General features: G+C 43.7%; 1 pseudogene; it reads right to left on the bottom strand.

Moving 5' to 3' along the window:
- Positions 1-374: 374 nt before the first annotated feature.
- Positions 375-11,042, bottom strand: LOC131741613 (histone H1.8-like; annotated as a pseudogene).
- Positions 11,043-14,263: the final 3,221 nt, after the last annotated feature.

The following is a 14,263-nucleotide window of genomic DNA, read 5'->3' as shown; positions in this document are numbered from 1 at the left end:
CATCCTCTCGCTCCCTTCTGTGTTCCTTTTCCCCAAATCGTAGTTACCTTCTCTCACATGCTCACCTACTCTCTCTGCTTCCATCTCCAACTAATCGTCTCTGTCTTTCTTTTCGTGCGTACAGATAGAGGACGTGACAAAGCCCTTCCACACGCACTATTTAGCTGATCCCACAGCAGCTTTGCTTCTCTCCAGTTTACAGATGAGGCCGCTAAGGCTGGGGGAGATTAGACCACTTGCTCAAGGTCACACAGTAGTAAGTAGGGGCCCCGGACTGAAGCAAGATCTGTCGGATTCTAAAGCCTATGCTCTTAATAATGAAGAAACACAGCTCTCTGCATGAACAATTTTATTGATTTTCCTATAGGATGTGCTCATTCCTTCTTCTGAACCTCTCCATAGCATTCTGTACCTGTGACAGAAGAATGTTTATGAGATATTCACCATTGGTTCTCCCCTGATTTCCCTTCTGTCCTATACCTTGCTTCTCAAAATTAAAGAGAAAGAGAGCCTTAGTATTGCATTTAATACCTCAGGCTGGCAAACAGAAATAACCTGCTGGTTCTGGCTTTTGCGTTCAAAAAGCCTGAACTTGCTGGGGAGAGAGGATTTAGAAGACAGGCTATAGTTGCAGGATCTAAGAAGCAGGAGAGGATGGTTGATGCACTGTGCCTTGCCCTGGGCTGGGATAAGGAGAGGAGCCGTGTGAGAGAGGATGACATAGCTCAAAGGCAACCCCTGTGCCTTGATTCTCAATAGAGCATCCGTTTGGAGAACCAGAGACCTCAGAAAGGTCTGGGAGTCCATCTTGGAAGTTGGGACCAGAAGCAGCCTTTTCACAATCCCATTGCTCCTTGGTGCAGAGTAATAACAAAGAGAGAGCCATGGGTGTGAACGGGAGCGCGAGGTTTCCCAGCAGCAGCCCCCACGGACCAACAACTGAGGGTAGGGCCGGATGATGGATGAACTAGCAGATACGTACCCACCTGGTGAAGAATCTGAGTCCATGACCTCCAGAACTTAGACACAGCTCAGGAACAAGACTAAGCTTCTGCCACTTGGCAAGAATGGAAACACAAGAGAGAAAATTAGTTGAGTTGGTAAGAAAATGATTCTATTTCTTTTACAACTGAGTTTGAGGACAGAGAGTGGTGCCCACCTCCAGCCTCTCCAGAGGTGGTCGCTGTCTTTCCCTGGCCCCGTGTCCTGCCCAGCTCTGGGATCGGATCTGCAGCTTCCGCAAGCCCTGCCCCCTGGGCCCAAGGTCTTTGGAAAACAGCTCCGGGTCTCCCCAGAGCCCTCCTCTCTTCCTCGATCCAGGGCATTGCACAGATCTCCCTGCTTCCCTAGGGAAGGCGGGGGCCTCCCTCAGTGCTCCTGCATAATTGGGACGATGCACAGGAGAATTAAAAAGGTCATTAATCACCGTGGAACCCAAGGCAGCTCTCCGGGACCTATTCTTCATGATGATTAATGGGAGGCATCTCCTCCCCACTCCTCGATTCATTTTCCTGCCACCATTCACTCACTTTCCTTTGCTGTGTCCTCTTCGTCCCCGTCTGAGGGAACAGGGGTTTCTGGAGACCACCAACTCAGGGGCAGGTCTTTCCTGGCTGTCTTCATCGCCACCAGACCTGGAGTGGACCCAGGGTGAGCCCCCCGATCAGATGCACAGCTGACAGCCCTGGGCAGGTCACTCCATCTCGGGGAGCCTCAGCTGCTTCATCAGGAGAATGAGGGCGCACATAACAATTGACTCGCAGGTTGTGAAGATGAAATGGGAAGGTGCACGTGGCAGTGCCGGATATGCTCTCTGGACAAGAGTGAGGCTGCCTAAAACGTTAATGTCTCTCTCCCTCTTTCATTGTTACTTTTATTGCTCTGAAGACTATTGTTGTCCTTCAATGCTCTTTCAGTCCTTAATCACTAGGAAGGACTGAGGGTTGACCCAAGGGATCTCAGTGCTCTTTGATGAGGACGATGCTGCTGCTGCTGACCAAGAGGATGATGGTACCAACAGCTTTACACGGATTATTTCACTCAAACACGCCAACAACCCTGAGAGGCACACATGAGTAGGCCCATTGTACACATAGGAAAAATGTTCAGAGAGGGAGAGTAACCAGCTCAAAGTCACACAGCTAATAAACAGCAGAGGAGGAATTTACACCCAATTCCATTTGATGCCAGAGCCTGTGTTCTTCTGAGAACCAGACACACCAGCTGTCCTTTCTCAGGAGCTGCGTGCTTCTTCCTTGTCTCTTCTTTTCCCAACCTCCAGATGGGGCTGCCCAGCAGGACTAGCCAAGTTCAGGTCATGCTGGAATAGCCTCTTCTTCTCCTTTTGTTTGCCAATTAAACTCCCACTCAGCTTGCTGCTGCTTAAGACAGGCAGTTCTTTCTGCCCGCTGCTGCACTGAGCCCAGGGTCTCGCTCTGACCAGCCCCTAATCAAGAGACACTTGATTTTCCTGAAGATAACTGTATCCTGGGGGATTCGAGTGAATTTGTAAGGAAAGAGCAGATCCTGTCCGTTTAAAGCATGGTGAAGTACTTTTCTGAGGCTGGCAGAAATGAAGCAACGTTACCCTGTCAAATACAAAATCTTGGAGAGGGGTGGAAAACATTGGAAGACCGAGGTGGAATCATGGTTCTGTTGTTGACTTGCTGGGTGAACTTGGGCAAGTCACTCTCCTTTAGGGTGGGTTCCTTAGTACAATTACAGGGTGAAAGTAGATCCTGAAAGTTTAAAGGTGGAGCTAAGATGCTGGGATGGGGGGAGAATTTGCACAAGAGGAAAGGTGTTGGAGGAGAGAAGACTTGAGAGGGAAGGGGCCAATGCTTTGGCCTCCCATGGCCTTCTGTAGGACCCCCATTGTGAGAGACCAGATCTCAGGCGGTGGGGATGTCTCAGGAGACTTAGTGGGGAGCTGTGTAACAGTAGGAAGGAAGATGAAAATATAATGATAACCATGAAAGTATCAGTGATGGTATTAAAGGTATTGGGGAACATTTATTAAGCAACAATTATGTGCCATCGTTTACCATAACCGTATGAAACAGCTACCACCTAGCATCTTCGTGTCACAGAGGAGAAACCTGGGGTGCAGAGGGGTTGGGTCATTTACCTAAGAACATGTAGGGAGCGACTGGCAAAGCCGGGCCTTGAACCCTTGTCTTTTCAACTCTAGAGTCAGAGCTCTTAGTGCCCAAGCTTGGCTGAGATTCACCACAGTGTCGTGTGGATCTGGTATCCGGTGGCCCAGGGAGTCCTGGGTACCTGGGTGCATAGAGGCTTTCTCCATATCCACAGCTGCTGCCTCAGTTTGCCTGCTTAGAAAACCAGTCTACCTGGGTACCTGGGACCAGCTACATAATATTATGGGGCTCAGTGAAAAATGAGAATACAGAGCCCTTTGTTTAAAAATCATTAAACATTTTAAGAAAGCAACAGCAGAGCACTTAACCGAGCATGAGATCCTTCTGAGCTCAGGACCCTGTGTGACACTTACCTGGCCCCAGCATATTTCCCTGAACCCTCTCCCAATGCACTCTTCCCAAAGGCAGGGCTCTGTCCCCCGTACCCTTGGTTACTCTCTGACTCTTCCTCAGAATGGCAAGTTTGGATCCCTCCCTCCCTTAATGGTCCCTGCACCTCTGTCCTGGGCTGGTTTCCATGAATTCATCTTGATGTTTGCCAGATGCCAAGTAAGGGCTGTCAAATGTCTGCTGCTCCATAGGCCACTGGAATAAATTACTCTCCCTTCATGCCTGTGACTGACTGTCCATTCCTAACCCGGAAGAAACGTTCCAGAATATGAACAAGTGCTAAAGACCTCCTCTAATTAGTTGGCTGGTGGTTAACAAGGGATTTCACCACTCAGAGTCTTCTGGTGGTCGGTGCGTAATTACCATGGAAACATTCACGCCACCCTCAGTGCCCCTCTCAGCCTTTTTCCCCAGGGAGTAGACACTGCTTGGCAAAAGCTGCATCTGGGCTATTGACATTGTCTGTGAGAGAAATAAATGGACAATTAGAAGCAAAACAGGTTGAGAAGCAAGGCTTGTTGGAGCAAAGTTTTACCCACATCCATCCTAGGGCCTAATTGATGCTGTAGTCCCTGTATGAGAGGAAATCATTGGAAGGTGATGGATTCACTTTGGATGGATCCTGTTTTGTTAAGCTCAAGGACAGGGAAAAATGCCTAATTAGGAGCCAGACTTTCCTGCCTCTTAGAGGCAGCTGCTGGGTTGGCCAGGAGATATAAAGACTTTTATTTCTTTTTCCATTTTTACACACAAATATTTATTTATTCTATCCATCAGGGGAGTGAAGCCCCACTATCACTGTGTAAATGGGATCAAAAAAATTTAATCTTGTAAAATGCAGAATCATTTTCTTGTGAAGGTTATTGAATGAGAACAGGGATTGGATGAAGTGTGAGAGCTGGGTTAGTCAGGATGGGCTAGGCTCTGCTGAAGTAACAAATAAACCCTAACATTTCAGTTGGCTTAACACAATAAAGGTTATTGAATGGGTCATGCCAAGTTCATCTGTGGCCAGGCAGCTTTTTATATCACGTTCCTATGCCACCCTTGGACTTCAAGTTGCTGCAGGAGGAGAAGAGAAGGGTGGAGGAAGTACCACACAGGTTCTTAAAGGCCATGGGGCAGAAGAGACACATCTTGTTTTTCCTTGCAGTCCATTGGCTACATCGCTCTAACCTAATGACATGCGAGACTGGGAAATACAGGGAGACCATGGAATTTTGGTAGCACCAAATAAACATGCCACCATATTGCATTTAAAGAACTTGTCAAAAATGCAAGCCCTTTTGGAGAATGTGAATAGAGAGACCAACAGCTCCTGGATCCATACCACCTTCTTTTACCTGGCTCTGCTTCCAAGGGTCACATTAAATGTCCTACCAAAGGGTGAAAACAGTGTCCTCCTTCTTGGAAAGCCTTTTCCCACTGCCTGGGCTGTTGTTTGCTGGTTTTCCGCCTACACCCTGGGAACCAGGACTGTGTCCAATGCACTGCCACCCAGGATCCCTTGCTTCTGTATCCAAAGGCCAAAAAGAGAGTTAGAACAGGAAGGAGAGCTCACACTGGCCAGTTCTAGAGGGGACAACACCCAAAAAGTTGAGAGAAAAGGGAAGGTATCTAGAAAGCCCTCACAAAGGAGGGCACATCACACCAGAATTTTGAAGAGTGAAGGATGCATTCACTCATTCATTTATTCATTCATCATTCATTCACTTATTCATCCATTCATTCACTGACTGGTGCCTGCAGGGACTAAATGAGACCACCTTTGCTCCCTAGGGATATAGGCTCGAGCAAGGAGTGGGCACAAAGCAGAGTAAGATGCAATAGATGTCTTCAGAGATGCATAAAGGACTGCATGGACTCTGGAGAAGGAAAAAGGAAATTCTCTGTGAACCAGAGATATCCAGGAAGGCCTGTGGTGGAAGTGAAATTTGACTTGTATCTTGGAAAATGGATATTAATATTAATTTATGTTAGTGTTAACTTCAGGGTTGTATTAGAGATATTTTATTGCACAAGGCATACACATTTGTGGTTAAAAATGTAGAAGACAACAGATAAGTAAACTAAACAAAAGAAAATTAGCCAACAACTATTAATATTTTGACATCTTTCTGCCTATCTACCTATCTATCTATAAAATATGGCCATTCTATAGATATTCTTTTATGATCTACTTTTTATTTTATAATATAGTAATCAATTCTGTATTAATAAATGCAGATATACATTATCATTTTAAACAGATGAATCATAGTCTATTGTAGGAATATACCTTCCTTTCTTTAATCAATCCTCTATTGTTGGATATTTACATGGCTTGCAATTTTTTTCATTATAAATGCAATTGTGATTAAGATCTTTGTGCAGTTGTTTGCTTAGGAAAAAATTGAGTGTGTTTTCAATCGGTAGGGATTTGAGGCTTGACATGAAGGATGTTCTTGGCAGAAGACTCAGAGAAGGCAGAGGCATAGAATCAGGAGTGCACTAGCAGATAACAGGAGCCACAATGCACAGTTAACTGCAAGCCTACGGTGTGCCAGGCACTGTGCTATAAGCCTTCACATACACCACCCTGTGCAATCTTCATAAGAACCATTTGAGGAGTATTGGGCTATTCCCATCTTACCGATGAGGAAACTGAAACACAGAGAGGTTAAGTTACCTGCTCAGGGTCACACAGTAAATAACTGAGTTAAGAGTGGACATCAGTTCGTGAGACCCCAAAGCTCAGGCTCAGTTCACTTAGTAAGTGGTGATCAAGATTATCACGCTGGTCAGTTAGTAATAATGGCTCTATTTTTGCCTTCACACCATTACTTAGGTAGACATGGGGAAAAAAATGGCACGAAGGCTCTCGTGTCTTCAGGCCGGCACAGGCGTCAGCTAGGACTAACAAGCCTTCATTGCTTTCTCATCGGGATGGGTGATGTCAGCAAAACTTCTTGCTTGGAAATATATTGTTTTGAACTTGGCAACCTGTAAGCTGGGTTGCCATGGTTACCAGAGGGCCCTGGGGAATGATGAACATAAAGGGCGGGCTTGAAACACAGTCAAGTCCTTCCCCTCCAGCCTCACCCTTAGCTGGCGAGTCTTTGACAGACCCTCACGTGCCCAGGGAACCCCACACCACCATATTCATGCACAACCAGGTTGACAAGATATTACAGCGTTTTCAGCATGTAATAACTATTAATATTTATGGGACACAGTGGGGAAGCACTTCATGTGGATTATCTTCTTTAATCTTCCCCAAACCATACTCGATATATCCTACTGTTATTCCTATTTTGCAGGTGAAGCCACAGAGACACAGAGAAGTTAAAAGACTTGCTCGGATGTCACACAGCTAGCAAATGGCAGCCTGGCTCCAGAGCAAGAGCTCATAAATAGCTCATTCTTGCTAGAGCCCAGATCTTTAGGAAGTCAGGGCAAACAACATCTCCAGGCATCTTGTTGGTAGCTAGCTTCTAAAAATGGCTGAAGGGAATATGGGTTCTTAGAAAGGCCATAAAAGGTTTTAGGCAAGAAAGATATGGGGCATTAGCAGGGATGTCCTAAAACAACTAGATGAATGGAAGCAACAAAAGGAAGTCCAAATTAGGCATCCATCCAAGCAATTAAGCCTAAGGGCGTCGTGAAAATCCTAGCAGGAAGCGCAGGATGGCAAAGAGTTCTAAAAATCAATGTTTACTCTACTTCAATACAATTAAATTAAATCAACAAAAATAAAAACCACTCTGACTCTGATGCCCAAGCTCTTGGCATCAGGCCTCATGTCCACATCTCTAGACTCACCTGTCTCCTCCCCAACGATGCCCCATTTGTACCATTCTTCTTTTTGCTCTTCCTCTCAGAGCTCCAAAGTGTTAAGAGAATTTGCAACTTTTTCATAGAACAGAAAAGGCCACAGAGCATACCATGATAATTGGGCTTGTTTTGTGGGGAGGAACGCCTGTCTTGGTGTCAGGACACCATGTAAAAATGTGCTTTTATTCCACATAAATTAGTCTGTGTGTTCACCCCATGCTAGTGATGGCCTGGTGGCCGAACGGGACTCGGCATTAACTCTGCCCACAGAGATCACTCATTAGTATAAGCAGGGCCCCTGTCTGCATTTTCTTTTGTCTCTTTTCCCAGACCAGAGCAGAACACAGGGTCTAATTGGGAAACAGATTGCAGAGCAAATGTGAATGAGCTCTTGCCTCCCAAGTACTTCTCTTTAGCCTTGTCTACACTAGCAGAGGAATAATCCAGGACAGGGTCAGGCTGCAGTGAAAGTAGGATGTAGACTCATCGTACCTGCAAGCCAGAGACTTAGAAAAGTGTATTCATGGAATCTTGGAAACTCAATTCAGAGAACCTTAATAATGGAGAGCTGTTTTAATCACAGATGCTCAGAATTACCGAGTCTTAGAATTTTACATTCTTAGAACTGTGGAAATAAAGATGCAGCCAGACATCAGGACCACAATTGCCCTCCACGAGCCTGCATTTCAGCTAGGTTGGACTTTCCCCATTTCCTCAAATGAGCTTTTGTTTCCTTCCTCCTGCCAGCCCCTATACTCCCTTTGTCTGACTAGTTCATGATCACCATTCATGTCTCAGCTGAGATATCACTCCCTTTTGGGGGCCTTTCTCTCCATCTGCACTAAGACAGGCCCCTATGTGAGGAAAATGAAAGCAAGCCCCTCACCTTCTCTCATCATTCTCTTCTCCCCTGAATTGACTTAATGCTTCCCCAAGAGCCCCCAAACCCTCTCCCCCACTGCAGTAGTCTGCAAAGTCTTTCAACGGAGGGGTTTTAGCTCTTTCATTCACCCCCAGATCCCTAGCACCAGGCTCATGCCTGAGCCAGAGAAGATACTCAGTAATATCACTGTTGAATGAATGATTGCATAAATGGTCTTGGATTCTCTAGCTCTCAGGACTGGAAGGAACTTCAGCGTTAACCTTACTCACCTCCTTTCCCCAAGTCCTCTGCAGAATCCTGGACCAATAGTTGTCCCGCCTCTTCTTGAACTCCTGCAGAGAAGGGGAGCTCACCACCTCCCGGCAGACACAGCAATTTCCAATTCTACCAATTCTACCAATTATTTCCAATTATTTTTTCCTAGATGTTAGCATCTCTTGTAACTACATTATTTCATATGGGGAAGGCTCGTGGTGGAGCAGAGCCACGTTTTTGTTTTGGAAATAGACATGAGTTGGAATCCTGATTTGTTACTAACTGGAGGGTCTACATAGCATAGGCTTCAGAACATGGGCTCTAGGGCCAGATAGCTGGGTTCGGGTGGGTTTCAGTATGATCTTGGGCAAGTTATTTCACCTCTCCCTGCCTCTGTTTCTTCTGTTAAGTGGACCAAAGAATGGTCCCTACTTCACAGTGTTGATATGAGGGATACATGAGTTCATGCTTGTAAAGCACTTCGAACAGTGAGCCCTGGCACATGAGACACGTTTGTTAAACAATTAAATAGATACCCTTAAGTATGTTATGTCGCTCTTCAGAAACTCAGTTCAGTTACCTCATCTATAAAATGGGAGCAGTAATGCCAGCTACCCCGGTTTGTTGCCAGAATTAAATGAGAGAACCCATATTCAGGGGCTCCCACAGATAGAGGTCAAACGAATTTATTTGTTCTCCTTCTACCAAGAGGTACCCATTTGACTTTGGTTTCCATATGAACAGTAAACAGAACTGCTCAGGACTTGGCTTTGTTTTGGTCTTGGTGGTCCTGTGGCCACCTTACCATACTCCCCCTCTGCCAATGCCCAGCCCTGGAGTGGGGCTTAACAGCTTGAATCTCTCTGCTTCTCTGGCTTTCTCCCCTGAAACCTTCATGGCCACACATGGCCTTTATTGTCACAGCTTATTTATTAATATGTTTGAAGCTGAAGCTGGACATTTTTTTTCTGTCTTATTCATAGTTCATTTTTACATATACATTCTTTTTCTAATATTCTTTTCTCTTTCTGACTTACTTCACTTAGTATGATAACCTCTAGTTGCATGCATGTTGCTACGAATGGCATGATTTTGTGCTTTTTTATGGCTGAGTAGTATTCCATTGCGTACATGTACCACATCCATTCATCTGTGCATGGACATTTACGTTGTTTCCATGTCTTGGCTACTGTGAATAGAGCTGCTATGAACATATGAGTGCATGTATCTTTTTGAATTATAGTTTTTTGTGGATATATGCCCAGGATTGGGATTGCTGGATCATATGGAAAACCGTATGGAAGTTCCTCAGAAAGCTAAAAGTAGAATTACCGTAGTTCATTTTTATAAGGCAATACCTCAAACTTAAAATGTCCATCTGTCTAAGCTTTCCATTTTAGGAGTTATTTTTCACGTTATTCAGCATTTTGACCTGAAAGACCTGTTTTCAAGAGGAATCAAGCTGCTCTGAATGACATGTTATTCATTCATTAGTTCATTCACTCACTCATTCGTTCATTCATAAAACATACCTTAAGCACCATGCTTGTTTTTTGGGGGGATAAAGTCATTATTGATAAATAGGTTAAATAGAATAAATAGAACGTTCGTTTGTTAGGGAATAAAAATGCAAGCAGAATCTCAGTCTTTCTCCACCCTGGCCTCTAGCTCTTGGCTTCTGCTTCTTACTGGACACTTTGGACAGTGAGGCCTTGCTGGGCAAGCCAGGCCTTCTTGGGCCCTTGGGGGTCTCTGTCTTCCTGGCCAGTGATGCAAACATCATCTCGGACCCACTGCCCTTGGGAGGAGCAGGAGCCTTGGCTCTTGGCCTCCTCAGCTGCTTGGACAGTGACCTCTTTAAGGAACTTGGCTTCCCTCTTTTTTGTCTGGGGAAGCAGCTCCATTCTCACCCTTGGTGACCATGAGTTTTGAACTCTGACTCTCAGCTTTTGTTTTCCTGTGGGCCTTGACGTCTCAGCGGCTCCTCCTGCCCTTTGACCTTTGACTTCCTGCCTGGTTCGTTGGCACTGGGAGGGGCCTGTGTAGCCCTGACTGGCCGTGGGGAGGCCTTCCGGGCCTTGCCCAGTTTTCCCTCTTGGTCTTTGGTCTGGCTACCCTTCCTGGGGGTCTTCTCCTTAGGTCCTCCTGGTTTGGAGGGAGGCGTCCTCACCTCTGCTGGTCTCTTGAGTCCTCTTTTCACCTTGCTGGGTTGGGAAGGCCCTTCTTTGCCTCATTTGGTTTCTTGGGGCCCTTCTCTTCAGCCTCACTGGATCTCCTGGGAGCTGTCATGGCAGACGTCTTCTTGGGCTGAATTTTCCTTTTGTTCTTGGGAACTAATTTGAAGCTGCTGGTGGCCCCCTTGGCCTTGGAGTTGATGGGCCTGAGGAAGAGGCCAAGGCCTGCTTCAGCATGTACTTGAACTGAATCACTTCCACTGTCAGATGCTTCAGCAGGATGTCAAACCCTGATGGTTGAACTGAGGTGCCCTGGCACTGCAGCCGTGCACAGCACCGGAAGCTAGCGGTGTGGCGTTTGGCCTCCATTATGGCTCAGGCCTGGCTTTTCAGACCCAGACCATAGAATGATTCTACCATGGAGGTCAAGGAGGTTGAGGAGGTCAAGGTGTCACTGGAGGCAAAGTTCCTGGGAGCCACTGCACAGGCAGATGTAGGTGGCCAACCCCCTCCCCCAGGCATCATCATATTGTTTTTAAGGAGCTAAATAAACCAAATCCTTAGCATCTGAGTGGCATTTCTTCCATTAATCTTCACAACAATACTTTGAGTGCGTTGATAATCGTAATACCGATTATTGGCTAAGGGTGTACTCTATGCTAGGCATGGTACTGGGCGTTTCATGCACAAACCATTCATCTCCCCAACAATACATCAAGGTAGGTGCAATTACCCCCTTTTACAGATGAGGAAACTGAGGCCATTACAAGGTTGCTCAATGAAGCAGTGAGCTCTCACGTCTCTATGGGCTAAATCCAAGATTACTGCTCTTTACACTTTAACTTTTCATCTTAGTCAGCAAGGACTTGGTTACCTAGGGCAGAGAACCAAGATTCCTACATCTAAACCAGCTGGGGCTTTATTGGGCCTGGGTTTGGGGCTCTTAATTTTTAAAAAGCATTTTATTAAGATGTAATTTATATATGGTAAAATTCACCCGCTTAAAGTGAATGATTTAATGTTCTTCAGTATATTCACAGGGTTGTGCAACCATGATAGTAATAGAAGTTTAGAATATTTTCATTCCCTCTAAAAGATACCTCATACCTATTAGCAGTCAGTCCTCACTCTGCACCGACCCTGCCCTCCATCCAGCCCTAAGCAACCTTTAATCTAGTTTCTGTGTCTATAAATGTGCCTATTCTGGAAATGTCTTATAAATGGAGTCATACAAAGTATTAATCTTTTATGATTGGGTTCTTTCACTTATCCTAATATTTTCCAGAGTTATCAATTTTGTTGCATGTGTTAATCCTTCATTTCTTGTTATTGACAAATAATTTCCAATTGTATGGATATACCAATTTTATTTACCCATTAATCAGTTGAGGGACATTTTGGTTGTTTCTTTATTTTGACTATTATGAATAATGCTATTTAGAACATTAGCATACAAATCTTTGTGTGTTTCATTTCTCTTAGGTGTATACCTAGGGCTAGAATTGCTAGGTCATATGGTAACTGTATAACTTTTTAAGGAACTGCTAGATTATTCCAAAGAACCATACCACTTTACCAGCAATGTGTGTGGGTTCCAATATCTCTGAATCCTTGCTAACATTTGTTATTGTCCATCTTTTTTGTTACAGTCATCCTAGTGCGTGTGAAGTAGTATTTCATTGTGGTTTTGAATTGCATTTTTCTTTTTTCTCTTTTTTTTCTTTTTTTGGCTGCAGTGGCATGTGGGATCTTAGTTCTCACACCAGGGATCAAACATGCGCCCCCTGCAGTGGAAGTATGACCTCTTAACCACTGGACGACCAGGGAATTCTCTTGAATTGCACCTTTCTAATGACTAATGACAGTAAGTGTCTTTTCATGTGCTTATTGGCCATTTGTATATATTCTTTGGAGAAAAGGCTATTCAAATCTTTGGTCCATTTTTAATTGGGTCATTGGTCTTTGTGAGTTGTAGACATACTTTATATATTCTGGATATAATTTCCTTATCAGATATATAAATTTCAGATATTTTCTCCCATTTTGTGGGCTGTCTTTTCACCTTCTTGATGGTATCATTTGCAGCACAAAAGTTTAATTTTAATGTAGGCCGATTTATTCTTTTTATCACTTGTGATTTTGCTGTCATATCTAGGAAAACGTTGCCTTAAAAAAGCCATGAAGATTTACTTCTATATTTCCTTCTAAGAGTTTCACAGTTTCAGCTCTTTTTTTATGTCACAACTTTTAAAGAATTAAATTTTAAAAATTTTCCAGCTTTATTGATGTACAATTAAGAAATTTAAAATGTATATGTTTAAGATGTATAGCATGATGTTTTGATACATGTGTACATTGTGAAGTAGTTACCCCAATTAAGCTAATTAAGATATTGGTCACCTCACATAGGATGTGTGTGTGTGTGTGTGTGTGTGTGTGTGTGTGTGTGGTAAGAACATAAGGTAACTTAACTCTCTTAGCAAATTTCAAATATACAATACAACACTATTAACTGTAGTCATCATGTATACATTAGATCTCTAGAAATGAATCATCCCATATAACTGAACCTTTGTAAACTTTGACAAATGTCTCTCCCTTTCTGCCACCTTCCAGATCATGCAGCCACCATTCTACTCTCTGCTTTTCTGAGTTTGACTTTTTAGATCTCAATATCAGTGAAATCATGCAGCGTTTGACTTTCTGTGTCTGACTTATTTCATTTAGCATATTGTCCTCTAGGTTTATTCATGTTGTCACAATGTCAGGATTTCCTCCTTTCTTAAGGCTTCATAATATCCCATTACATACATGATCTATAAAAATCATGTATCAAAAGTCTATATATATACCTATAACATATACCCCATTTTCTTAATCTGTTCATCCATTTATGGACACTTAAGTTGCTTTCCTATCTTGGCTATTGTAAATAATGCTGCAGTGAACATAGGGGTACAGATATCTCTTCCAGATACTGATTTCATTTCCTTTGGATAAATACCCAGAAGTGGAATTGCTGGATCATATGGAAGTTCTATTTTGGGGGGGAAGTTCTATTTTTAATAGAGGTCCCTATTCTTAAGGGGCCTCCATACTGTTTTCCATAGTGGCTGTACCAATTTACATTCCCACCAACAGTGCATGATATTTCCCTTATCTCCACATCCTTGCCAACACATGTCATCATTTGTCTTTTTGATGATATCCATTCGAACAGGTGTGAGGTGATAACTTGTGATTTTGATTTACATTTCCTTGATGATTAGGGATGTCGAGCATCTTTTCATGTACCTGTTGGCCATTTGGATGTCTTCTTTGGAAAAGTGTCTATTTAGTTCCTCTGCTTATTTTTTTTTTTATTATTGAATTGTTTTGTTGTTGTTGCTGTTACTAAGTTATATGAATTCTTATATATTTTAGATGTTAACCCCTTATCTGATATATGGTTTGCAATTATTTTCTACCATTCTGTAGGTTGCCTTTTTTATTTTGTTGATGGTTCCCCTTGCTGTGCATAAGCTTTTTAGTTTGATATAGTCCCACTTGTTGATTTTTGTTTTTGTTGCTGTGCTCTTGATGTTACATCC

Source organism: Kogia breviceps, chromosome 14 (assembly GCF_026419965.1).
Source record: "Kogia breviceps isolate mKogBre1 chromosome 14, mKogBre1 haplotype 1, whole genome shotgun sequence".
Classification (NCBI taxonomy): domain Eukaryota; kingdom Metazoa; phylum Chordata; class Mammalia; order Artiodactyla; family Physeteridae; genus Kogia; species Kogia breviceps.
This window is presented reverse-complemented; position numbering and strand designations above follow the sequence as displayed.